Genomic DNA, 27,378 nt, shown 5'->3' with positions numbered 1-27,378 from the left:
CCACTAATTAATGAGTGAATAAGACATATTCTTTCATTTTGGCACTCTATTCTTGGGAGTCTTCTCTCTTGATAGGTAAAAGACTTGTGATTGTGCATTAAAACTAGTATGGGACTCATTTCCTTGTAGAGGGCTATCAATTTTACCTTCTCTTTCTCATCCTCTTTGCTCATTGAGAGTGGTTAGAAGTGAAAAGGGATTGTGCTAAATCAGGTCAAACCTACAGCTGAGAAAATCGCTGATTTGTTATTTTCCTAACCAGATCTCTGTCTCAGGCCATGCCAGTGCTCCTCTCTGTATTAATATTTCTGACCATGAATGCAAAACCTCTCACCTATCAGAAGCTCAGTGTCATATTTACTTGACAAATTCTCTTATCCTAAGCATGCCATAAAGTTGGTACTACAGTACTCATGCTCAAATAGTCCACCCAGATTGCTGCAATGCTGTATTACCTGAAAACCCAACAAACTGTAATGACTGAGCTGCTTTAATCAAAGCAGCAGGGTCAAGAGTTGCTTTTTTTTGGTCCTTGGATATAAGACAATTTTGCATAAGCTCAGTATGATATAGTCACCAAGATCAAATATCTTTCATCCTTGGAAGAATGGACTTCATAAAATATCTAGTTTCTGATTAGTCATCACTTCAGAGATGATAATGCCCTCAACATGTTCATATCTCCAGTGGTTTATCTAGACTCGTGCAGCCACTCATTATGCTCCTCCCATTATACATCCTCCCTCCTCAGGATATGATTTAGTTATTTTAATAACTCACCTCTAAAATGCCCAATGATGATGCCTTTTGAAAAAAGCAAACAAGCAAGCTTCTCTAAAAATTACATTTGAGTTAAATCTGAGAAGAAATCTTAATAAAAGCATATCAAGGAACTTATACAGTTGGGTAAAATTTGAGTTATTCCTTGATTATAGGAGTAGACTTATTGTTAACCATAACAAATAAAGAGAGTTGAAGTATTTTTTTTTTGTAAAGTGGAAGATAGGCATGCTTAAAAGTATAACAAAAATGAAAGTACTTCGTGTTAATATTTAAGGTTAATATTCATTTTTTTCTAACCATTTTTTTAAAATTGAAGTATAGTTAATTTACAATGTTGTATTAGTTTCAGGTGTACAGCAAAGTTATTCAGCCATATATATATATATATATATATATATATATATATAACTTTTTAGATTCTTTTCCATTATAGGTTATTACAAGATATTAAATACAGTTCCCTGTGCTATATAGTAGGTCCTTATTGTTTATTTTATATATAGTAGTGTGCATATATTAATCCCAAACTCCTAATTAAAAAGAATTCTGAATCAAGGTAATAGTAAAAATTGTTTTTACTGATTTTATAATTGTTTTACAGTGTGTAAATACTCATATAACTAAAAATAATAATCAGTTTTCTATTATTTGATCCCCAGGGCAGTAAGAAACAAATACTGTAAGGAAAGTGTCAACAATGTTAACTCTTCCATAAATCTAGGTCATCCAAGATTTAACGTACTGTAGGGAAAAGCCACTACAAAATAAATTTAAAGGCTCAAGGGGAACAAATCCCAAGGGTTAATTCCCACCAGGAAGAATAAAAATTTGCGATGGGTTCTGGGAAGTCCAATTATAGGAACAGACAACAAGAGATTTTCAGCCAATTTGAAACTAATTCAGTATGTTCTGGAGGGAAAAGGCAGTTGCACAGATAACATCAGCTTGAAGCTGAAAGTTGTAACCTTAGGAGAGACACTAACAAATGGGCTTATAGTTTGAGCTCCAAGGAAAGAAAGAGGATAGTGATAAAGAGAGAAACAAAGAAAGGGACAAAATTATATTCTGTCATGCTCACACTCTACAGCTAATACAATAAGCTGGAAATACTTGGATAATTCAAGGAACACATGATATATTTTGATTAAGAGGCAGTAAAAAATAAGGGCATAGAAAAGAATTGTAGGAATATGGCAAAAGCATAAAATCAGTAAAGTAAGATGGTATATATCCCAAAAGAATAAAACAAACGTCTGCTAGTCAGTGTTACAGCAGTCCATTGTTCATTTTTGTCTTTGTTCAAATGCCCTGTTTTGTGTTTCTCTTCTATATATCCTTTTACTAAAATTGATCCGGATATGTGATTGTAGACATACACGTTCCAAACTAATATGTGATAACATACATAACAATATTTTATAATATGTTTAAAAAGAAATAAGAAAAGTTACACCAGAGCATATATTTCCCCAAAAGTGGGACATGTAGAAAAATACTGAGATTTTTACATTTACAGTATAATATTGTCAGGTTCAGACAACTTCAACTATTCCAAACATGCTTTAAATAATATCAATATTATGACAGAAAATAACACTATTTTTATTCTTTTAAATTGAAGAACATTTTACTTTTTCAACCTGCAAAAAAGAAAGTTTCATAAGGTTTATTCTGATACACTTTTCTGCTATTCTAGTCTATGAGTAAGTACATACCAAAGTTTCCAATCTTTTATTCCTGATCTATTGTTTCACTGTTTTTTTAAAAAGCATAAATTTACTAGTATTCATGGAAAGCTCTAATACCTAGAAAAATCTTTAAAATTTTGTAAGATACACATATGTAAATTAATATTTTCCTTGATCTAAAAATATATTGTTATTGGAAATGTTCACCTGCTTGAAAAACTTAAAAGTTTCTGCTTTTTCAAAGAAGTTATGACATGTTATATTTTCTGAGGAGTCACAGTATTCATAATCTGTTATTATTATAATAAAATGGTTTTATAATTACTAATAATATTTTTCACATTCAATATATATTTTAAATGTCCTGGCTCCCATGCCAACAAGGCTATATCATTTATTAAAAGTGGATTTTTATGAATTGTAACATAAAATAAGTAAAGTAATATTTATTAACAGGAGCAGAGAAAAATCACAGTTCAGTTTTCATGCCCCTGTCATGTAGAAATTCCAGGGCAAGGTAACCTTCCTTACCATGTTACCCTTCTGAATGTATTACACTAGACAGTGATTAGAGAGTCTCATGTTGTTAGCTACTTTAAAGCAGAAACTTCTTAGAGTTAACCTCTGCTGCCTAGTATAGGAAGTTGTATTAGTTATTGGTAATTGTTTGTTGAGATAATAAAATAATGGGAATTTCCAGTGTCTGATGCAATAATTAGCTTGGATTTTCACCTTTATATGATGAAATATCAAAAATCTGTGCTTCAAGGAAGTTACATTCCCACATAGGATGTAGAAAACCATTGGGAATTATTGCTTCTTTATTAAATGAGAAAATCCAGATAATGTGCAATATCATAAATTAAACTGAACCTCAGCAATCTGAAGTCACAAGGAAAAAACTGAATTCCAAAATGACAGGTGCCTCAGAGGAGAGATGAAACATCTGGACTGCTTCATCTTTGGTAGAGCATTGGTGGGGGGGGGGGGGAGCAAAATCAGTTAAGGAGAAACCAGCTAAAATTTTAATAAAGCCCTAAAGGTAAAGTATAATCACCTTAGGGCGGTGGTTCTCAATCTAGGGGAATTGTGCCCTTCGGGGACATTTGGCAATGTCTGTACACATTTTTGGTTGTCACAACTGTTGTAGGTGTTGTGGACACACCCTAAGGTCATTCCCAATGATCTACACCCTCATGTTATCACCTCCCACTTGCCCTTGGTGTGGGTGCAACTTTTGTCTCCTTTGTAACCAACAGTATGGCAAAGGTGAAGGGGTATCACTCCAGTGGCTGTGTTTCATCACATAAGACTACATCTTGGCCATGGAGTGAGGGTCTCTCTCTCTCTCTCCCCCCCTCCCTCGCTCTCTCACTGGCACTAAAGAAGCAAGTTGCTATGATGTGAACAACATATAGAGAGGGCCACATGGCAGGAAACTATAGGTTGTGTCTAAAAACTGAGGGTCTCAGTCTTACAACTGCAAGAAGCTGAATCTGTCAAATATCCATGTGAGCTTGGAAGAGAAGCCAAGCACCAGATGAAAACACAGCCCAGCCACATCTTGATTGCAGCCTTGTGAAACTCTGAGCTAAGGTCTAGACTTTGGACCCAAAGAAACTGTGAGGTAGTAAATGTGCATGTTATTTTAAGCCTCTGCATTTGTGATGATTTGTTATGCAGTAATAGAAAAGTAATACAGAGTACTACTGGCATCTAGTGGGTAGAGATCAGGGACTTTGTCAGACATCCTAAAATGCACAGGAAGGCCCCCTACAACAAAGAACTGTTTGGCTCACTTGACAGTAATATGCAGATTTAGAAAATGTGGGCCAAGATAGGGAACCAAAGATAATCCCTGTCCCACAGCACCAACTCTGCCTTGGAGATGTACCCATAGTGGGAGGTGATGCCCTGTGACTATGGAAACAACTTCCCCTGTACCATTCTCTTATGTGAGTCAAAAATCTTCAGTTGATGGGAAAGGAGCAGCAAAAACCCCCTCCCCTATGTAGCCATGAAAAATCCTTTGTTTCGGGGGGGGGGGCAGAAACAAAATATATCTGCTGCTGTAAGAGATGTAGGAAATAATCCTCCCCCCAGGATCCAGGCACTGCTTTGGGAATAGCTTATAGTGAGAGAGAGAGGCACAAAACCCTTGGGTTCAAAATTCTGTGCCAATTCAAAGGAGAAGTCTTATAACACTGGGAAGGGACAGAAAACTCTTTCCTTCCCAAAACCCACCACACAAAGCAGGCAGAGTTTGGCTGCTGACAGGGAGATACAGGAATGCTAAGAAGGAAACATCCACAGGCCAAGGTTCTTAGAACCTGCCTAAGATTGAAGTTTGTGGTAGGGGAAATAACAGGCCCCCAGTGGTATCCACATCCTAATTCCAGGAACCAGTGAATATGTTACCTTACTGGCAAAAGGAACCTTGCACATGTAATTAAGGATCTTTTGATGGGAAGAGTATCACTGTGAGCTTAATGTAATGGTAAGTCTTTTTACAAGGGAGGTAGGAAGGTTGAAGCAGAGAAGGCAGTGTGATGATGGAAGCTGAGTCAGTGAAGAGCCTCTGAGTCAGTGAAGAGCCTCTGAGGCAGGAATGCAGATGGCCTCTAGATGCTGACAAAAGCAGTCTTTAGTCTTTCCTAAAGACTCCAGAAAGAACTAGCCCTGATGACACACCATGCCATTAGTTCAGTAATATGAAGTTTAAACTCGGACACACCAGGATTGTAATAAAAATGTGTGTTGTTTTAAGGCACTAAGTTTGTGATAATGTGTTACATTAGCAACAGGAAATTAATATAAGTTTGGACCAGAAGAACGAAGAAAACCCACCCCCTCATTGTGACACAAGTTCTGCTCATCAGCCTTAGAAGGCTACTAAAGCAGAGGGATGAGGGCAAGAATAGGAGAAAGATCTTTTCTATGACAAAAGTGCTTCAAACGGTGATAAGAGCTGATGCTGTAGAAGGAACAATTAGTAAAACACTCTGGCACCCCAAGTACTACACTAAGCCTAAGGTAACAACAGGAAGTTAATGAGTATTAAGATTCCTACATCCTTGCATATTTAAACATCTTTTTCTGCATCGCTTGACTGAGGGTATGATTGTTAGGTTGTGGTTCTTTTAATCTAGTAACCCATAGATATTATTTGGGAGGTTCTAAATCTCTGTTTTATAGATAATAATTCTACATTTTAGTAACATATTCCTTCTCTTTTCAGGCCTGTAAGGCTTGATATGGACCCAATTCTAATCAAATTTACCCAGACTTCTCTACTGGTCTACAAAGGCTGAAAAGGTGGCAGAACTCAATATCTTTGGAATCCATAGATCTTCATAATCCTTATTCTGTTCCCAGGTTTGTAGCTTGCCACAAGAGAAAAAGAGAATCAAGAATGTCTTTCTTCTTCAAGATTCCAAAAGAGCCCAGGGCTCCCTCATTTCCTCCTAATCATACTTATTGCTTTGTCCAGAATAGATGTAGTTGTTCTTTGAATCTGGAAAATTAGAATGGTGGGGATAAAATCCAGCCCCTATCTTCCCAGAAGCTGCTCTTCATAAAAACACTAATTTATTTTGTTTTACTTATATGACTAATACACAAATATATCATAGAAGCTTTTATTTTAAGAAGAAAAATAAGTCTGTAAGGATTGTGTATGCATTTATCTCTCCCTTCCTTCACTAAAGAGCTAATTAAAATGTCAGTAAAATAACTAAATGTTCTCCACAGAAATTTAAGAAGACAGCAGTAGATAAAAGGGTTCAACAAATTTTTAGAAGATAGTAAGCAATTGTACCTGAATTAACAGAGAGGAAGTGGCAGCATAAACCCTCCAGAAGGAAATGCTAATAGAAACAAGTCACAGGCAAATCAAAACCAAAACAGTAGCAAGCCATGAGTGAGTGACCATCAAACCCCCTTGGGAGTTTCAGGTTTTTGAGATTATCTACGGCAGAGTGCTAAAAACAGGGACATTGATTCAAATTTATTTTAGAAAATGATCATCACTGCAGTCATCATCACATGATTCTCTTCTCTCCCTAACACTTATACCCCAAAACATAATATAATATATAGAATTTTTTATACTCCTTTTTGTTTATGTGTGGTTTTTTTTTTATGGGAGATATTATGAGTTTGTTCAAGCAGAGCAAAGGATGAGGATGAGTCAATCGATATAAAACATTGATAACATGAGGAGGATAACATGCAGGTTGGCTTTCTGATCTGTCTGAAGAGTCGTTGACTCTTCCCTAGCCCAAATCTCAGATCCATGCAAAATGCAAATAGATGCTGGTTTCTCCTTTTGCACAAAGGAAGTATCTGTGAAAACAACAACTTAATTATATTAATAGATACATATGCAGACAGTTATATTGTTGGAAACTTTCTCCTCAAAAAGTTTTCACCATAGTGTTTTGCTAAATTGTGCTAGTTAATAATCCCCCAACATACATGCACATCTACAATCACACAACCAGATTTCAATCAGAAACTTAATGCTTCACTGTTAAATATTTGTGTACTGGACAATAAAGTTTCCATTTGAAGAAATTTCTGACATGAAAGCCAAAATAAAAATGAATAAAGTAACAGAAGAAACAAATATGCCAATAAAAATAAATAGGTGAATAAACAAACAAAAAAGAATACGTATTTTTTGGTAGACTGTAGAATTAATTGCTTCCACAAAGCAAGAAAAGCATGTTTTTGAAAGAAACAGCAAGTAATAAAGAATGTCCGTAGAAACTAAATATATCAAAGCAGAAAAAGAAGGTTGAAATAAATTGGGTAATTTTCTAGAACAGTGGTCTGTAAATTCTGTTTTTTCTCTAAAGAGGCAACTAGTAAATATTTTAGGCTTTGCAGACCATACAATATCTGTGACCACTACTCAACTCTGCAATTTTAGAGGGAAAGCACCCATGGAAAATATTTAAACAAATGAGTAGGAGGCTGTGCTCCAGTAAAATTTTATAAAAACAGGCAGCAGACTGGAATTGGAATTGGTATTACTGACCCTGTCATAGGAGAATTTTTAAAAAGAAAATGAGGGAAAAAGAAAGCCAAAATTGGAGCTCAAACCCTGATATCTTATATGTAACTAAAAAAAATTCGAGAAAGAAAATAGCAAAAGCCAAGAGGAGATTACCAAAAAAATAACAGAATTCACTAGAATTAAAACCCACATCTCAAGATTAGAAAGAAAATTCAAAGTGGACTCGTGGAATATTAAGCAGAAGTAAAAACAAAAAAGCATTAATTCTACATGCCAAAATGTAATGTTTGAAATATGTTCAAACTAAATAAAAAATAACATCTACAAAATATTATGTACTTTATGGTACTGCATATATAATATATATATATGTATGTACACTTAATACTTACTCCTTGAATTAAAAAAAATTCCACTCACATATTTTCATATTCAGTTCTATTTTATCCTGTATTAATACTTTTTTTGATAATTTGTCTCCCATAATTTTACTTACGTATTTTTAAACATCCTGTGTTTATTTTGTTTTTATATATCCCTTTCAATATTATAAAAGACAACATTTTTCAAGTTAGAAATATATGTGGAATTTCTCTTTCCTGTTAATGAGAAAGAAATGTTTTCACATATGCTGTAACTTATTGATATCTAATACTGATACATAATTACTACTTATTTTATGCTTCTGATTCATCTGTCTTTGGAAACTTTTATATTGTTTGATATTACATATTTCTGTTTTTAATGGATTATTTTAAAGTATTTAACCAACATATTTTAGGACAAGAAGTGTTTAGTAAACAAAATCTCTTTCTTTTCATTATTGAGTTAAAATATTTTTTAATGTTGAAATTAATCTTTCCACATCAATATTCATATTGAAATAATCTTGTATTTATTTTCAAATTTTAATGTGATATAATACTCTACCATAAGTATTGAGAATACCTATAAATTCTACAAAGTAATCAGATATTAGTAAGGTAAAAATAGGACTATTTTGAGAGACAAAATTATCCTTCTGAAGTGAGTGGAAAGCAAAAACATTTAAATATTTACTTTTTTCCTGTGAATTTTATAAACATCTTTATATTATATAAATTTTAAATTAATATTTCCCTTTAATACTGAATGTTTCATATATCGTTTTGAAAAGAAATTCTTTTTTCATGTATTCATTTTTCTAGACTCAATGTAAAATTTCTTTAAAGTTTTAAAGACACTAAATCATCTGGCAAAAAGAAATCTCTCTGGGAAATTGATCTTTGAATTTATTGTTGTATATTAGCTTATCTTGCCATTTTTCTTCATTTGTTTTGTTGATTTTCTTGTTAATTTGTAAGTAAAACAGCTTTCATTTTGCAGTTTTCACTATTGATATAATTTAGTGCAACTTTTTGTGCAGAAAATGAAAACTAGAGACCAAAGTAATAAAATGGGTTAACTTTTATCACACACCTGATCAGTATATGAATCTACATTTCTTGGCACACCGTCAACTTTTTCCACAGCATCATGTTGCCTCTTTCAGATGTTATTTATTTATTTTTAAATTTTTATTGGAGTATAGTTGCTTTACAATGTTGTGTTAGTTTCTACTGTACAGCAAAGTGAATCAGCTACAAGTATACATATATCCCCTCTTTTTTGGATTTCCTTCTCATTTCAGTCACCAAAGAGCACTGAGTAGAGTTCCCTGTGCTATTCAGTAGGTTCTCATTAGTTATCAATTTTATACATAGTGTCAGTAGTGTATATATGTCAACCCCAATCTCCCAGTTCATCCCACGCCACCCCACCCCCTCCGCTTTCCCCCACCACTACCCCCTTATCCCTTGGTATCCATACGTCTGTTCTCTACATCTGTGTCTCTATTTCTAAATTAGGTCATTTGTAGAGATGTGTATGGACCTAGAGACTGTCATACAGAGTGAAGTAAGTCAGAAAGAGAAAAACAAATATCGTATATTAATGCATATATGTGGAATCTGAAAAAATTGGTATAGATCTTATTTACAAAGCAGATGTAATTTAGAATTTTAATTTTTTAATTATAATGAAATCATTTTAGAAGTTAAAATTTCTTTTACCTAACATATTTTTAGGTTCTCTAATCCATAATGAAGTACCCATTTAATGGTTATTCTATCTCTAGTTAACCGGATATTCTTTGGATTTATAGCAAAATACACATGATCTGTAAACTTCAATGTTGTATCAATAGATGGAGAAAGTGAGCTTTAATTGAGAAGAAAATGTGTAGCAGAATGGTATGGAAAGGTAGAATGGGCCGCTTGTGATTTTATAAAACAGGAAATCATTCTATAAGTACATTTTCCCAGAAACACTTTTTAAAAAAACAATTTGGTTATTTATAGTGAGTGTTTAACAGAATCATTCTGTGAGAACATGAACTGTTGATATTATTTATAGTCATTCTGGCTATTCATGCTGTCTTATAATTAGCTTCTACATGGGTTTAAAATTGTTGCAATAGTTGAACTGGAAGTAGGAGTTCACTGAGTCCTTTATGATAATCAGAAAGCTTAATACATAATCCAAATTATAGGATGATGACATCATTGAGATAATGAAAAATTAATCACTATTAAAGATACATAATGATAATTCTGATTAGAAAACAAACGTGCCCACTAAAATTTTTGAGATGCTGCTTTATCTCCATTAAAGTATACTTGCATTTGAGTGGGAGTGTTTTTGTTTATGGGGGAATTTAAATGATGAAATAGTCACTTGGGTTTGTGTTGTTTACAGTGTGAATAACTGTTAATAATTCAAGCAATTTAATCTCAATATCTATAATTTTATGATCAATCGTAAATCCATTATCACTTAATCAAATCTGATTCTATGTATTATAACAATTAAAATTTAAATGCTATTTCTTTAATGCAATTGCTATTTTCAGAGGTCTCTTTTTAATACTGAAATAAAGCATCACTTGGAGTTTGTATATGGGGAGAGTTTTGAATTCTATTTTGAGAAAAATAAGTCAAGTGAGATTGTATAATAGGTTGTGGTGATATTTTGACTAAGGAAATGCATTCGTTTTTTGGCTCAAATTATCTGGAAAAGGAAGGCTCTTTGAATCTTACATATGTTTGTATATTTAGAGAACTGAGAGGCATTCTGCTCTTACTTATCGAGCCTATTCACCTTTCTCCATAGGAGTAAAAACAAACAGCTCACGAATCCATAAATACATGTTAGCTCAAGCGCAAAAAAAATAGCATTAAAATAGTGATTACTATGCATGCATATTCATATTTTCTAACGGATAAAAGCTGTACCAATTTATGTAGGTGAAGTCAAAATGGTTAAGAGTGGAAGCAAAATTAGATTAAAGTTATCACAGAAATGTCCTAAAGATGAATTAGTAATATAAAAAATATAATGAGTCAATGAATTTATATTTCGGATTACATAGGTAAATGTGATAGAGAAAAAAATTCCATTTGGTTAACCTCTTCTTTCTCTAATTATGTATCACAATGGTATGTTTAAATTTAGAGTACATATATATGTAAATGTAAATTATATAACATGTAATACTCTGTAGGTAATATAGTATCCATGTATGTTATAAATATAATTTTAATACACTTTGACATTCAGTAGGACTGATACAGGAGCCTTAGAAATGCAGTCAGCAGAGTAGCCCTTCTTAATCTTGAGCAGCAAAGGAGAGTGTAAAGAATAGAACTGATCTCCAACAGTCCCAGGACTAGTATATCAGGTGTTGCCTTCATCCTTATTGTCCAACATGACGGACAGATCCAACCATTAGAGCCTCATTCCAGGAAACAGGATAGATTGAAGGAGTGAGCTGGGGATTTCCATTACTTCCACCTACTTTGATTAAGGTAAATGAATAGGCACACACACACATATACACACACAGAGTTTCTCAGTCTTAAGCATAATAATATTTTGGTTCAGGTAATTCCTTTTTCATAAATAGATATAGACATAGATATATTACATATGTTGCATATATTTTTATTAAAAATGGAAAGATGAGTAAAATTTTAATATCAATAATCTTGGGTAGTAGAGAATTACATTTTTTTCTTTAAAGCTTCTATTTGTTCTCATTTGTAATTAATACTGAATATGTATTACTTTTATAATTAGATAGTTTAATAACTTATGCATGGATTTTATGGCTATATATACTTATTCATAATGCTTGAATGTTTTTCTGTATTACTATCAGAATGGTATAAGACGAGAACTTTAATTTTACTATTGTTTTATTATGGTGGTACAAAATCAAATTTTCCACTAATAAAGGCAAATTTAAAAAATCATTCTGGTGAAGAATATTTCCACATCAGTGTTAACATTTTTATTGAAGCATATACACACACAACAAGAAATGAGTTACATTGAATAAAAGATGCCCACACTGTGTATTGCAACATTCAAAATTAAACTATTTACGAATATTTAATATTACTAAGAAAATATAGATTATTTCTATGCATAGATAACTTTTTGTATTATCTTGCATTGCCTGTATTACTTTCAATCCAAATTGATTGTATTAAATAATATATCTTTTAGATGAATATTGCAAAGCAGTGTTTATTTTCCTAACTTCAACCAGAACCATTTACTTTGATATGTTATTGGAAAGACTAAAATTCAATATGAATAGTCAAAAATTAAATTAAAACTTAGAAATATTTTACTACCCAAAATAGTAATTTATAAATATCTTCAATTCAACTTAGATTATGAAACAATATTCAGCATCCAATGTCAGTGAAAAATGAGTACATTCACTGCAATTTCTTTTTATTGGGAAGATCTATCCAACACTTGAAGAGTGTTTACTCTATGCCCTAGGCACTGTTCTTAGTGCTTTCATTTATTAACTCCTTTAGTTCAAAACCACTCTAAGAAGTAGGACTATTCTTATCTCCATTTTACAATGGGGAAACCTATGGCATAAGAAGTAAATTAGTAAATGAAGCAGGCGGGACTTGAGAACACGTGGTATTTTTCTAGACTTGGAATTTTCAACAAGTGCACTTGGATATTATGGTATGTTAATATTTAAAAAGTGTTTCCAATGTAGCTCCAGTTTTTTTTTTCTTTCTTTAATTGGAGTATAATTGCTTTACAGTGGTGTGTTAGTTTCTGCTTTATAACAAAGTGAATCAGTTATACATATACGTATGTTCCCATATATCTTCTCTCTTGCGTCTCCCTCCCTCCCACCCTCCCTATCCCACCCTTCTAGGTGGGCACAAAGCACCAAGCTGATCTCCCTGTGCTATGCGGCTGCTTCTCACTAGCTATCTATTTTACATTTGGTAGTGTACATTTTTTTTTCTTAGATTCCATATATATGTCTTAGCATACGGTATTTGTCTTTCTTTTTCTGACTTACTTCACTCAGTGTGACAGACTCTAGGTCCATCCACCTCACTACAAATAACTCAATTTCGTTTCTTTTTATGGCTAAGTAATATTCCATTGTATATATGTGCCACATCTTCTTTATCCATTCATCCGATGATGGACACTTAGGTTGCTTCCATGTCCTGGCTATTGTAAATAGAGCCGCAATGAACATTGTGATACATGACTCTTTGAATTATGGTTTTCTCAGGGTATAGGCCCAATAGTGGAATTGCTGGGTCATATGGTAGTTGTATTTGTAGTTTTTTAAGGAAGATCCATACTGTTCTCCATAGTGGCTGTACCAATTCACATTCCCACCAGCAGTGCAAGAGTGTTCCCTTTTCTCTACACCCTCTCCAGCATTTATTGTTTCTAGATTTTTTGATGATGGCCATTCTGGCTGGTGTGAGATGATATTTCATTGTACTTTTGACTTGCATTTCTCTAATGATTAATGATGTTGAGCATTCTTTCATGTGTTTGTTGACAATCCGTTTATCTTCTTTGGATAAATGTCTATTTAGGTCTTCTGCCCATTTTTGGATTGGGTTGTTTGCTTTTTTGTTGTTGAGCTGCATGAGCTGCTTATAAATTTTGGAGATTAATCCTTTGTCAGTTGCTTCATTTGCAAATATTTTCTCCCATTCTGAGGGTTGTCTTTTGGTCCTGTTTATGGTTTCCTTTGCTGTGCAAAAGCTTTGAAGTTTCAGTAGGTCCCATTTGTTTATTTTTGTTTTTATTTCCATTTCTCTAGGAGGGGTCAAAAAGGATCTTGCTGGGGCTTCCCTGGTGGCGCAGTGGTTGAGAGTCCGCCTGCCGATGCAGGGTACATGGGTTCGTGCCCCGGTCCGGGAGAATCCCACATGCTGTGGAGCGGCTGGGCCCGTGAGCCATGGCCACTGGGCCTACGCGTCCAGAGCCTGTGCTCCACAACGGGAGAGGCTGTGGCAGTGAAAGGCCCGCGTACCGGAAAAAAAAAAAAAAAAAAAGGATCTTGCTGTGATTTATGTCATAGAGTGTTCTGCCTATGTTTTCCTCTAAGAGTTTGCCAGTTTCTGGCCTTACATTTAGGTCTTTAATCCATTTTGAGCTTATTTTTGTGTATGGTGTTAGGGAGTGATCTAATCTCATACTTTTACATGTACCTGTCCAGTTTTCCCAGCACCACTTATTGAAGAGGCTGTGCTTTCTCTACTGTACATTCCTGCCTCCTTTATCAAAGATAAGGTGACCTTATGTGCGTGGGTTTATTTCTGGACTTTCTATCCTCTTCCATTGATCTATATTTCTGTTTTATTGTCAGTACCGTACTGTCTTGATTACTGTAGCTTTGTAGTATAGTCTGAAGTCAGGGAGCCGTATTCCTCCAGCTCCATTATGCTTTCTCAAGATTGCTTTGGCTATTCGGGGTCTTTTGTGTTTCCATACAAATTGTGAAATTTTTTGTTCTAGCTCTGTGAAAATGCCATTGGTAGTTTGATAGGGATTGCATTGACTCTGTAGATGGCTTTGGGTAGTAGAGTCATTTTCACAATGTTGATTCTTCCAGTCCAAGGACATGGTATATCTCTCCATCTATTTGCATCATCTTTACTTTCTTTCATCAGTGTCTTATAATTTTCTGCATACAGGTCTTTTGTCTGTTAGGTGGGTTTATTCCTAGATATTCCTAGATATTTTATTCTTTTTGTTGCAGTAGTAAATGGGAGAGTTTTCTTAATTTCACTTTCAGATTTTTTATCATTAGTGTATAGGAATGCCAGAGATTTCTGTGCACTAATTTTGTATCCAGCTACTTTACCAAATTCATTGAATAGCTCTAGTAGTGTTCTGGTGGCATCTTTAGGATTCTCTATGTATAGTATCATGTCATCTGCAAACAGTGACAGCTTTACTTCTTCTTTTCTGATTTGGATTCCTTTTATTTCCTTTTCTTCTCTGATTGCTGTGGCTAAAACTTCCAAAACTATGATGAATAATAGTGGTGAGAGTGGGCAACCTTGTCTTGTTCCTGCTTTTAGTGGAAATGGTTTCAGTTTTTCACCATTGAGGACAATGTTGGCTGTGGGTTTGTCATATACAGCCTTTATTATGCTGAGGTTCTTAAGGTAGGATTGTATTGCTATAAACTTCCCTCTTAGAACTGCTTTTGCTGCATCCCATAGGTTTTGGGTCATCATGTCTCCATTGTCATTTGTTTCTAGGTATTTTTTGATTTCCTCTTTGATTTCTTCAGTGATCACTTCATTATTAAATAGTGTATTGTTTAGCCTCCATGTGTTTGTATTTTTTATAGATCTTTTTCTGTAATTGATATATAGTCTCATAGCATTGTGGTCGGAAAAGATACTTGATACAATTCCAATTTTCTTAAATTTACCAAGGCTTGATTTGTGATATGATCTATCCTGGAGAATGTTCCATGAGCACTTGAGAAAAATGTGTATTCTGTTGTTTTTGGATGGAATGTCTAATAAATATCAATTAAGTCCATCTTGTTTAATATATCATTTAAAGCTTGTGTTTCCTTATTTATTTTCATTTTGGATGATCTGTCCATTGGTGAAAGTGGGGTGTTAAAGTCCCCTACTATGAATGTGTTACTGTCGATTTCCCCTTTTATGGCTATTAGTATTTCCCTTATGTATTGAGGTGCTCCTATGTTAGGTGCATTAATATTTACAATTTTTATATCTTCTCCTTGGATCAATGCCTTGATCATTATGTAGTGTCCTTCTTTGTCTGTTGTAATAGTCTTTGTTTTAAAGTCTGTTTTGCCTGATATGAGAATTGCTACTCCAGCTTTCTTTTGATTTCATTTTGCATGGAATATCTTTTCCATCCCCTCACTTTCTGTCTGTATGTGTCCCTAGGTCTGAAGTGGGTCTCTTGTAGACAGCATATATATGGGTCTTGTTTTTGTATCCATTCAGCCAGTCTGTGTCTTTTGGTGGGAGCATTTAATCCATTTACATTTAAGGTAATTATCGATATGTATATTCCTATTCCCATATTCTTAATTGTTTTGGGTTTGTATTGTAGGTCTTTTCCTTCTCTTGTGTTTCTTGCCTAGAGAAGTTCCCTTAGCATTTGTTGTAAAGCTGGTTTGGTGGTGCTGAACGCTCTCAGCTTTTCCTTGTCTGTAAAGGTTTTAATTTCTCCATCAAATCTGAATGATATCCTTGCAGGGTAGAGTAATCTTGGTTGTAGGTTTTTCTCCTTCATCACTTTAAATATGTCCTGCCACTCCCTTCTGGCTTGCAGAGTTTCTGCTGAAAGATCAGCTGTTAACCTTATGGGGATTCCCTTGTGTGTTATTTGTTGTTTTTCCCTTGCTGCTTTTAATATGTTTTCTTTCTATTTAATTTTTCATAGTTTGATTAATATGTGTCTTGGCTTGTTTCTCCTTGAATTTATGCTGTATGGGACTCTCTGTGCTTCCTGGACTTGATTAACTATTTCCTTTCCCATATTAGGGAATTTTTCAACTATAATCTCTTCAAATATGTTCTCAGTCCCTTTCTTTTTCCCTTCCTCTGGGGCCCCTATAATTCGAATGTTGGTGCATTTAATGTTGTCCCAGAGGTCTCTGAGACTGTCCTTAGTTCTTTTCATTCTTTTTTCTTTATTATGCTCTGCAGTAGTTATTTCCACTATTTTATCTTCCAGGTCACTTATCCGTTCTTCTGCCTCAGTTTTTCTGCTATTGATCCCTTCTAGAGTATTTTTAATTTCATTTATTTTGTTGTTCATCGTTGCTTGTTTCCTCTTTAGTTCTTCTAGGTCCTTGTTAAATGTTTCTTGCATTTTCTCTATTCTGTTTCCAAGATTTTGAATCATCTTTACTATCATTATTCTGAATTCTTTTTCAGGTAGACTGCCTATTTCCTCTTCATTTGTTAGGGCTGGTGAGTTTTTTATCTTGCTCCTTCATCTGCTGTGTGTTTTTCTGTCTTCTCATTTTGCTTATCTTACTGTGTTTGGGGTCTCCTTTTTGCAGGTTGCACGTTCGTAGTTCCCGTTGTTTCTGGTGTCTGTCCCCAGTGGCTAAAGTTGGTTCAGTGGGTTGTGTAGGCTTCCTGGTGGAGGGGACTAGTGCCTGTGTTCTGGTGGATGAGGCTGGCTTTTGTTTTTCTGGTGGGCAGGTCCACATCTGGTGGTGTGTTTTGGGGTGTCTGTGGCCTTATTATGATTTTAGGCAGCCTCTCTGCTAATGGGTGGTGTTGTGTTCCTGTCTTGCTAGTTGTTTGGCATAGGGTATCCAGCACTGTAGCTTGCTGGTCGTTCAGTGAAGTCTGGTGTTGGTGTTGAGATTCAGATCTCTTGGAGATTTTCGCCATTTGATATTACGTGGAGCTGGGAGGTCTCTTGTGGATCAGACTTCTCTTGTCCTGAAGTTGGCTCTCCATGTCAGAGGCACAGCACTGACTCCTGGCTGCAGCACCAAGAGCCTTTCATCCACACGGGGCTCAGAATAAAAGGGAGAAAAAGTAGAAAGAAAGAAAGAGGATAAAATAAAATAAAATAAAGATAAAATAAAGTTATTAAAATAAAAAATATTTATTAAGAAAAAAACATTTTTTAAGTAAAAACAGACAAACAACAACCAAAAAAATGGGCGGACAGAGCCGTAGGACAAATGGTGAAAGCAAAGCTATAGAGACAAAATCTCACACAGAAGCATACACATACACACAAAAAGAGGAAAAGGGTAAAAAATAATATATCTTGCTCTCAAAGTCTACCTCCTCAATTTGGGATGATCCGTTGTCTATTCAGGTATTTCACAGATGCAGGGTACATCAAGTTGATTGTGGAGATTTAATCTGCTGCTCCTGAGGCTGCTGGGAGAGATTTCCCTTTCTCTTCTTTGTTCACACAGCTCCCGGGGTTCAGCTTTGGATTTGGCCCCGCCTCTGCGTGTAGGTCACCGCAGGGCGTCTGTTCTTCCCTCAGACAGGACGGGGTTAAAGGAGCCGCTGATTCTGGGGCTCTGGCTCACTCAGGCCGGGGGGAGGGCGGGGCACGGAGTGCGGGGCGAACCTGCGGCGGCAGACGCCGGCGTGATGTTGCACCAGCCTGAGGTGCGCTGTGCGTTCTCCTGGAGAAGTTGTCCCTGGATCACGGGACCCTGGCAGTGGCGGGCTGCACAGACTCCTGGGAGGGCAGGTGTGGTGTGGATAGTGACCTGTGCTCGCACACAGGCTTCTTGGTGGCGGCAGCAGCAGCCTTAGCGTCTCATGCCTGTCTCTGGGGCCCGCGCTTTTAGCCGCGGCTTGCGCCCGTTTCTGGAGCTCCTTTAAGCAGTGCTCTTAATCCCCTCACCTCGCGCACCAGGAAACAAAGAGGGAAGAAAAAGTCTCTTGCCTCTTCGGCAGCTCCAGACTTTTCCCGGACCCCCTCCCGGCTAGCCGTGGTGCACTAACCCCTGCAGGCTGTGTTCATGCCGCCAACCCCAGTCCTCTCCCGGTGCTCCGACCGAACCCTGAGCCTCAGCTCACAGCCCCCACCCTCCCCGGCGGGTGAGCAGATAAGCCTCTCGGGCTGGTGAGTGCTGTTCTGCCCCGATCCTCTGTGCGGGAATCTCCCTGCTTTGCCCTCCGCACCCCTGTTGCTGTGCTCTCCTCCGCAGCTCCGAAGCTTTCTGCCTGCACCACCCGCAGTCTCCGCCCGCGAAAGGGCTTCCTGGTGTGTGGAAACCTTTCCTCCTTCACGGCTCCCTCCCACTGGTGCAGGTGCCGTCCCTATTCTTTTGTCTCTGTTTTTTCTCTTTTCTTTTGCCCTACCCAGGTACGTGGGGAGTTTCTTGCCTTTTGGGTGGTCTGAGGTCTTATGCCAGCGTTCAGTAGGTGTTCTGTAGGCGTTGTTCCATGTGTAGATGTATGTCTGATGTATCTGTGGGGAGGAAGGTGATCTCAGCGTCTTACTCTTCCGCCATCTTCCCCCCCTCCCATGTAGCTCCAGTTTTAAAAATAATAAATTCAAAGAACTTTTAGATACTCATAATGTTTTATTTATTTAATCTGGTACTAAAGTATTCAGTATGTCATTATTCTTTTGCCTTTGGCAAAATATCGAAGTATAAGAATCTATCTTTGAAAATTAGCTTTATAAATAATCAAAGAAATTTTGGACCTTTCATATTTAACATCAGCTTTTGATCCAACTTCTATGTTCTTAGACTTGCCTCTGTCTGTCTTCCCACATAGCCTGTACCTTGCTCCCTGTACCTTTCTTGATTACCTAGTTCTCATGTCATGTGTTGCCTACACATGTGTTTGAAATCCCAGAATCTAGCCATATCGTCCCCCAGTGTTTTATGCTTTAATTGATCCATTTTCTGGGCTAACTCATAGAGTTAACAGATTCTAGTGGTGTTCTTGGTTAAACTTGACTCTTAGAGCCTCAGTGACCTGAATATTTGACTGTTTTGGAAGATACTGGGCCTAATGATATGCACCATGCCTATTCATATGAGTTGTAACTCGGAGTTTACATGTGTAGTACTTTGACATAAATGAATTGCTACTCAATTTAAACTATTACTTTTAACTCAATTTTTAATCCCTTGTCAATGTGAAAAACAAGTAACTTTCTCCTATGGCCTAGCTTCTAGTCATAGACCCTCTTAACCGTAACTTTCTTTATGATACTGCAACCTACCATTGCCATAAGTATTATTATCAAGTTAAAGAATCCCCTTGTATTTCTAGCTGGCTCAAAAAACTTATAAATATGTTTTGATTTTTGTCAGTTACTTTTTGTGCATTGTTCAAGACAATGATCATGTGATTTATCTCCTGTCCTCTGTTATTATGGTGAATTTGAATTGATTAATCAACATGAGCTCCTGAAATGAATGCATCTAGATAGTGGTGTATTATCTTTGACTATACTGCTGATTCACTTTATTAATATTTTGTAATTGGCCTGTAACATTCATGTCAAGATGACCTTATAATTAGAGGTAAAGAATATTTCCTCATTTTATAATTTCAAGGGGTCTAGTAAGGTAAATACCATTATTTTTTCCTTACACGTTTAATAGAATTTACTGATGAAACTATTATGCTGTCAGTTTTCTTTGTGGGAAAGCTTTCAGTACTAACTTAATAGATATAAAACACTTTACATTTTCTTATTTGAGGTCTGTCTTAATAATTTCTATTTTTCCAGAATATGTTCCATTCCAGCTAAAATTTTCAAATATAGTTCCCAAAGTTTGTCCAATGAAGTATCATTTTATTTTTGATGTTGAGGATCTATAGACCTGTTCTTTCTCTTAATTTATGACAGTAATCCTGAATTCCTCCTATAATTTTTTCCATTAAATTTTAATCTGTTTAATCAATGATTTGTTATTTTTTTAATTATTTGAAGAAAATCCTTTCTTATTTTCTATTTTTCTAGATAAATATTTGCTTTTTCAATATAACGCATTTTTCTAATATTTGTTGTCTTTGAACCGTGTGTTATTTAAAGGAGATGTTTTAATTTTGGAATATACTTTAATTTTCTGCCTATATTGTTGTTTTAGTTTCAAATATAATCCTCTTGTGGTCAGAGAGCATATTTACTAGGACTGTGTCCCTTTGAAAACTATTGAGACTTGCTTTATGCCCTGCTTGTGGTCAATTTAATTATTGTTCCAACTGAATGGGTATTGTTCAGTTGATGACTTTAATACCTCAGTATGTTATGTATGTTGGCCAAATCATCAGTATTCTTTCTGTCTGCTTGTTCCACTAGTTTCTAAAAGAGGTGTGTTAAAACTTTATTATGATTATGGATTTCTACTGATATAACTGTATCCAATTTTATTAGAGTTTACATGATAATTTTTCTCATCATTTTAATCTCAGCCTTTTCATATTCTAATATATAAGAAATATTTCAAACTACATGTATACAGGCTTTTTTTAAATCAGCCTGACAATCTTTGTCCATATTTTGGACAGTTTATCCCTCAATGTTTATTATCTGTGGTTTAAATATAATATCTTACTAGTCATTGTTGTTTTTATTTGATCCAGTTAAATGATCCCATATTTCTCTATCTGTGCATGAATTTTAGTTGATTATATTTTATTATTCCACTTTGAATTGTTAGGTTGGGAACAAGAAAGACCACAAAACTGATCTCTCTATCCCGCCTTATTACCAGCATTACGTTTATTTTGTGACTGTGTGTGTGTGTGTTTGTGTGTGTGTATGAATATGTATATTTTAGAAAAAATGGGTGGGGTAGTATTTGAATGACAGAGTCTCAATGCATTTCAGAGAATTTAAAATTAAAGGGATGATTTATGATTTCCTCTGGAGTTCTGGAAGATTGAATGCCCTCCATATATTTCTAATACCATTAGATTATTGGGGACTTAGATTGAGAATCCTAGAAGAGGGTCCTAACAGTGATGAACTTGAAGAATTACTGGTGAATATCAGCATGCTTTACATGCCTAAATAGAAAGTTGGGAAACTATATCTTCCTGCAGGTCTAAAGTTTTGTGCATCTGATTTAAACCAGTGGTTTTCAAAGTGTGGTTCCCTCACATCATGTCTGATCTTTTAGAAATTCAAATTATCACTCCCTCCTCCCAACCAACTGAGGCAGAAATGTTATGGTAGAGACCAGCAATCTATGTGTTAGTAAGCCCACCAGATGATTCTACTACCCACTAAAGTTTGAGAGTAACTCTCTTAAATATTTGGCTGCAGTGGGAGACCCATTTTAAAAAAAGATATATCAGCAGTGTCAGTGTGGATGAGATACAATTTTATGACACACTGAAAGCCAGGGTAGAAGAGATTAAGAAGTAGACAACTTTCGCCCAGCTTTTTGTTCTTCATAAAGTTCCCACCTTAGGGCTTCCCTGGTGGCGCAGTGGTTGAGAGTCCGCCTGCCGATGCAGGGGACACGGGTTCGTGCCCCGGTTCGGGAAGATCCCACATGCTGCGGAGCGGCTGGACCCGTGAGCCATGGCCGCTGAGCCTGCACGTCCGGAGCCTGTGCTCCGCAACGGGAGAGGCCACAGCAGTGAGAGCCCCGTGTACCGCAAAAAAAAAAAAAAAAAAAAAAAAATGTTCCCACCTTAAAATAATTCCAGGAGAAGACTCAACTAAGAAGATCATTTGGCTCATTCTAAATCATAAATGAGCAGAAATTATTTAGAGTTGCATAGAGTAGTTGACTAGACCTTTGAATGAGGAGGTTACCAGAAGATGACACCATTCAGTAAGGATGTTTGAGGTTGTCCTGTCTTTCTCTACTAACAAGCAATATCTACAAATTCAGTGTTACTGAGCTGCTAAACATCGAGATTTCCTTTTCCTTGAAAACTGGGGCCATGGTTTATTTGCATTTTTAACCAGTGAATTGAACAATACTGACATAAAGAAAATACGTAAAAAACATACTGGTCCCAGTATCTTTATTAGGTACTGTCCCAGGAAACAAATAAAGCCAAAACTGGGTGAAAACATTTATGGTTCCTTCCTTCACAAAATATTTATAACTAATGAGGTACCAATCAGCTGTACATTTTACAAAGCTCACAGTGCTGAAATGTGGGAAATGGAAGATAGACCAACATTTGAATGAAAATAGAAAGGTAAGGAAGGAATTGCATTATTCCTGCTTCAAGATTATGGTTTGGATATAGAAATCTTGGTGAAAACTGTCAAAAATTGATGGAATAAGGAAACTAAAATTGACAGAATATGCAGAATATAGTGACAGGTGGGTAATGCTAGTTGAAGTTAGCAAAAGTATTAATAGTAACTCCTATGTGTGTAACATGGAAACTCGATGGATGTTTGGTTGTTACCGATTATGAGGTAGAAAACACCGAAGAGGGAGGAAATTTGGAGTTGGAAGACTTATAGAAATAATAAATCATTTTTGATAAATTGAGTCTGAGATTTATTGAATTATCAAGTGGAAATGTTAAATTAATGGTTGATTATATGTATTCAGAGTTCAGAGGTCTAGGTTGGATATTAGAATCTTGGCGCCATCAGGAAGTGAATGGCTTTGCCTAGAAATAGTAACTTGTTGAGAAGAGACTTCAGAGTTGAGCCTTAATAAAATCCAACATTCAGAGGCCACACAGAATGATCTGAAAAAGAAGTGTCAGTATAGATAGGGCAAATTTCCACTGAGTGTGAGGACTAATATAGACAGAAGTCAGATTTAAAGGCAAATATTTGAAGACTGAAAGGTTGGGAGAAGTAGAGACCAAGTACAGACCACTCTTGCTTGAATTGTTTGAAGGTTGCTTGTAAAAGAGACAAAAGAAATAAAATGACAACAGGAGAGGTTAATGGTGATTGAGGAGGTTTTATCTGAAATAGAAAATATCTGAGAAATCTCAAATCCCAATTAGGAAAAAACAAAAACAAAAACCACCACAATGGGAACATTTAGAGATATAAGAAACAGAAAGGATCACTGGTGATTAAATAAATTATTTAAGCGTCTAAATCACACAGTTTAAACAGTGAGTAAAATGATGAAATAGGGCTTCCCTGGTGGCGCAGTGGTTGAGAGTCCGCCTGCCGATGCAGGGGACACGGGTTTGTGCCCCGGTCCGGGAAGATCCCACATGCCGCGGAGCGGCTGGGCCCGTGAGCCATGGCCTCTGAGCCTGCGCGTCCGGAGCCTGTTGCTCCGCAACGGGAGAGGCCACAACAGTGAGAGGCCTGCGTACCACAAAAAAAAAAAAAAAAAAAAAAAAAAGATGAAATAATAAAAAAAATCAGTTAATATTACTTGAAAAATAAAAATAAGGGAGATCATAACTGCTTTAAAACTTCAAAACCTTTTTACAAAAATAAAATAAAATATTCAAAACCAAATGGGAAAAAAAGAGTGGGTACAAACACCAAAAATTAGAAGTGAAAAGGCACTTATACTCCCTGAAAGAGGAAATTAAAAGTACCATAAAAACACTTTATAAAATATTATGCAAGTGAGTTTTAATATCTCATTGAAAGAGATGATTTCCTAGGAAAATATAAATTACAAAAATGTATCTCAAGAGGGATCCAAAACCTCAGCAGATCCTAACAGTGGAAGAGTTGGGGACAGTCATCAGAGTACTATTCTCCAGGCTCTAGCCCAAAGGGATATATTTAGTTATATTCATGGATGAATTATTTCAATCTTCCAGGGAAAAGACACTTCTGATATTATATAAATCATACCAAAGAATGGTCTCCCTGTTTCTCCCTGTCTTGCAAACAGAGGTACTTTTTTTTTGTAACCTTTTGTGTAAGACTAACTTCTCAAGATTTTATAGTGAACGGCCTTAGGAGTGTTCACTCACAGTTCACTGCAGTGTCTGCCTCCAGAACAGAGGGCACTTCTGTTTGCTGTCCAATATAGTAAATATAATCTCTCTCTCTCTTTGAGGCAAAGGTTGGGCAGATGGTTTGTACCCCCTCATAAGAATAAAGTTTCATAAGCTTAGCTTCCTCAGCCTTCATGCAAACCCATTGTGTGAGCAGCATCCTTGGGGCCCATTCTAGGCACCTCACCCCCACACACGCCTGGACTTCAGGCGGTAAGGTGAAGGAACATGAACAAGGAGCTCACGTTGTTGGCTGTTCTGTAATAATGTCCTTTTTTCCTGATCCAGGAATTGTGTGCCTCCCCTTTTTTTTCAGCATTTATGATATCGCTGTAGGCTAACTTGTTAGCATGCAGATGGATAAAATCCCAGACCCTTCAGAAGACTTCCCACATCTTATATGTGTTTTCCTCCATCTGGAATCTTTTCTTTCCTTGTCTCCAACTTTGACACCCTGGTCCAGTAGTACCCTCTCTGCCTGATATTGACCCTTCTAACCTCATCTGATCCCTTATGCATGGACTAAATCCCCATTTGCATGCTCATATAGTAGCTTGGATATTTTATATTGTAGTGTGTAGCAATAGATTGTTGGCTGTATTATAGTTTCATTAGTGTCAAGTTGGAAATTATGTCTATTTTGTTTAGTTTCATGTTTAACACCTAACATAATGTCTATTATCAGCACTTACTAAAATTTGAAGAAATGATCTAAGTATCCAGAACTATGTCTGATACACTGGGTGTTTAATAAACTCTACCTATTATTATCAATAGTAGGAAACATACTTTTGTTTTATTTTCTGTGTTTATTTTCCTTAGAGAAGGCTTATTAGTTCTTTTTTTTTTTTTTTTTTTTTTTTTCTGATTGTCTAGGCTTCTTTTCCCTTTATTGGAAAAGATTTTTTTAAGAGTATGTATTTGTGATGGACAGTGTGTCAGGACCTCCTGAAGGTTGAAGGTTTATCTTCTTGTTTCCTTTGTACCAGCATTTTATAATATGTCAGAAAATCACTAATTATAAGAATAAGCCAAAAATTTTAACGTTTTCTAGGAGTTAGTTTAAAATGGTAGTTTGAAAAATGAATTGTTAAAGAATATTGTTAATCAAAACATGAAAACTTTATGGCAGCATTGGCATATATACATTACTAAATGTAAAATGGATGGCTAGTGGGAAGCTGCTGCATAGCACAGGGAGATCACCTCGGTGCTTTGTGATGACCTAGAGGGGTGGGATAGGGAGGGTGGGATGAAGGCTCAAGAGGGAGGGGATATGGGGGTATATGTATACATATACCTGATTCACTTTGTTGTACAATAGAAACTAACGCAATATTGTAAAACAATTATACTCCAACAAAGATATGAAAAAAAATTTTATGGTAATTTTTTTTTTTTTTTTTTTTTTTTTGCCGTACACGGTCCTCTCACTGTTGTGGCCTCTCCCGTTGCGGACCACAGGCTCCAGACTCGCAGGCTCAGTGGCCATGGCTCACGGGCCCAGCCGCTCCGCGGCATGTGGGATCTTCCCAGACTGGGGCACGAACCCATGTCCCCTGCATCGGCAGGTGGACTCTCAACCACTACGCCAACAGGGAAGCCCCAATGGTAATATTTTAATTATGAAGTTGTCTTAAATATCCAAACATATTTTCATATATTACACTAAACAATATACATAGTGTCTATAGAAAAATATAAATAAAAAGACAGATACAGAAGGCTTCACTTAGGAAATTTTTGTTAATACTTTATATTTCCTACGGCTCCTTCACTTGACTTTGTTTTTACTCTTTGCATGATCTTTAGTGGAAATATACTGAAAACTAAGTTTAGTACTTTAAATAATGGCATAAGCAGAATTTAAAGGACAAGACTCTTGAATAGCTTATGTAACTAAAATAAATGAAAGCTTGAGAATATCAGTAGTAACAAAATATCTGTTTGATGTTACCTAGAGAAAATTCTTTTTTGCTTGGAAATATTATTTTAAAGTCCACAGAAACAGTGCAGAGTTTTGGGGGGGGGGTTGTTTTGTTTTGTTTTGCTTTTTCTGTACGCGGGCCTCTCACTGTTGTGGCCTCTTCCGTTGCGGAGCACAGGCTCCGGACGCGCAGGCTCAGCGGCCATGGCTCACGGGCCCAGCCGCTCCGCGGCACGTGGGATCCTCCCGGACTGGGGCATGAACCCGCGTCCCCTGCATCGGCAGGCGGACTCTCAACCACTACGCCACCAGGGAAGCCCTGCAGAGTTTATTTTAAAATCACAATTGTGGTCTTGATAATCTCAGAGTTCTATAAGAAAATTAGAGAATTACAAGAATGTGATAGTAAAATCCCAGAGCTCCAGTTTGAAGTAATTCATAGGAAAAAGAATATCATTGAAGAGATAGATAGAAATAAAGCAAAATAAAATGAAATAAAATATATAAGCACAGATTTCTCTGATGTTAATGGACTCATATGATATTACCAAAATGGTTTTCAGTTTAACATCCCCAGAAGGATTTTGTGTGAGAGATCTATATATAGTCATTGAATGATAATGAATAAAGTAATTTTACAGTTCACATCAGGAAGAATACTTTCCTAGAATTCCAAAAGGACACTTTTACATTTGCATTGCTTTAATGATTGTAAAACATTATGTACTCCTGCACCATACAGAGAAAGTGCTGGCTACAGGATAAGATTGAGAGCTTTAGCTCTTTTTGAACAAAAGCTTTGTCTCTTTTGTGTGCTCTCAGAAGCCTTTTCTCACAGGCTCCAAATTATGGGTCTCAGTAGTATTGGAATTTTTATCCCTCCAATTTCCTCTCAGTTTTCTTGATTGTTAAACAATGGTACCTGCACCTTGCGACCAGGGTTTATAGCTTTCGGTTTATTTCTATGTAGAGGCAGATAACTATCACTCTTCCTCATTTAAGTTTTAAGGAAAATCAACAGTAAAAATACAACTGTATATATGAAATATATAGGAAATATTTTTACATCATAGTTGAAAGATTATGTTCTAAAAGTAAGCGGTATTTAAAATTTGAGTTTTTTCATGTATTTAAAAGGTTAATATAATCTTTAATATTTCTGTTTGTAGGACATTT

This window comes from Delphinus delphis, chromosome 3 (genome assembly GCF_949987515.2).
Source record: "Delphinus delphis chromosome 3, mDelDel1.2, whole genome shotgun sequence".
In the NCBI taxonomy this organism is placed as follows: domain Eukaryota; kingdom Metazoa; phylum Chordata; class Mammalia; order Artiodactyla; family Delphinidae; genus Delphinus; species Delphinus delphis.
This window is presented reverse-complemented; position numbering follows the sequence as displayed.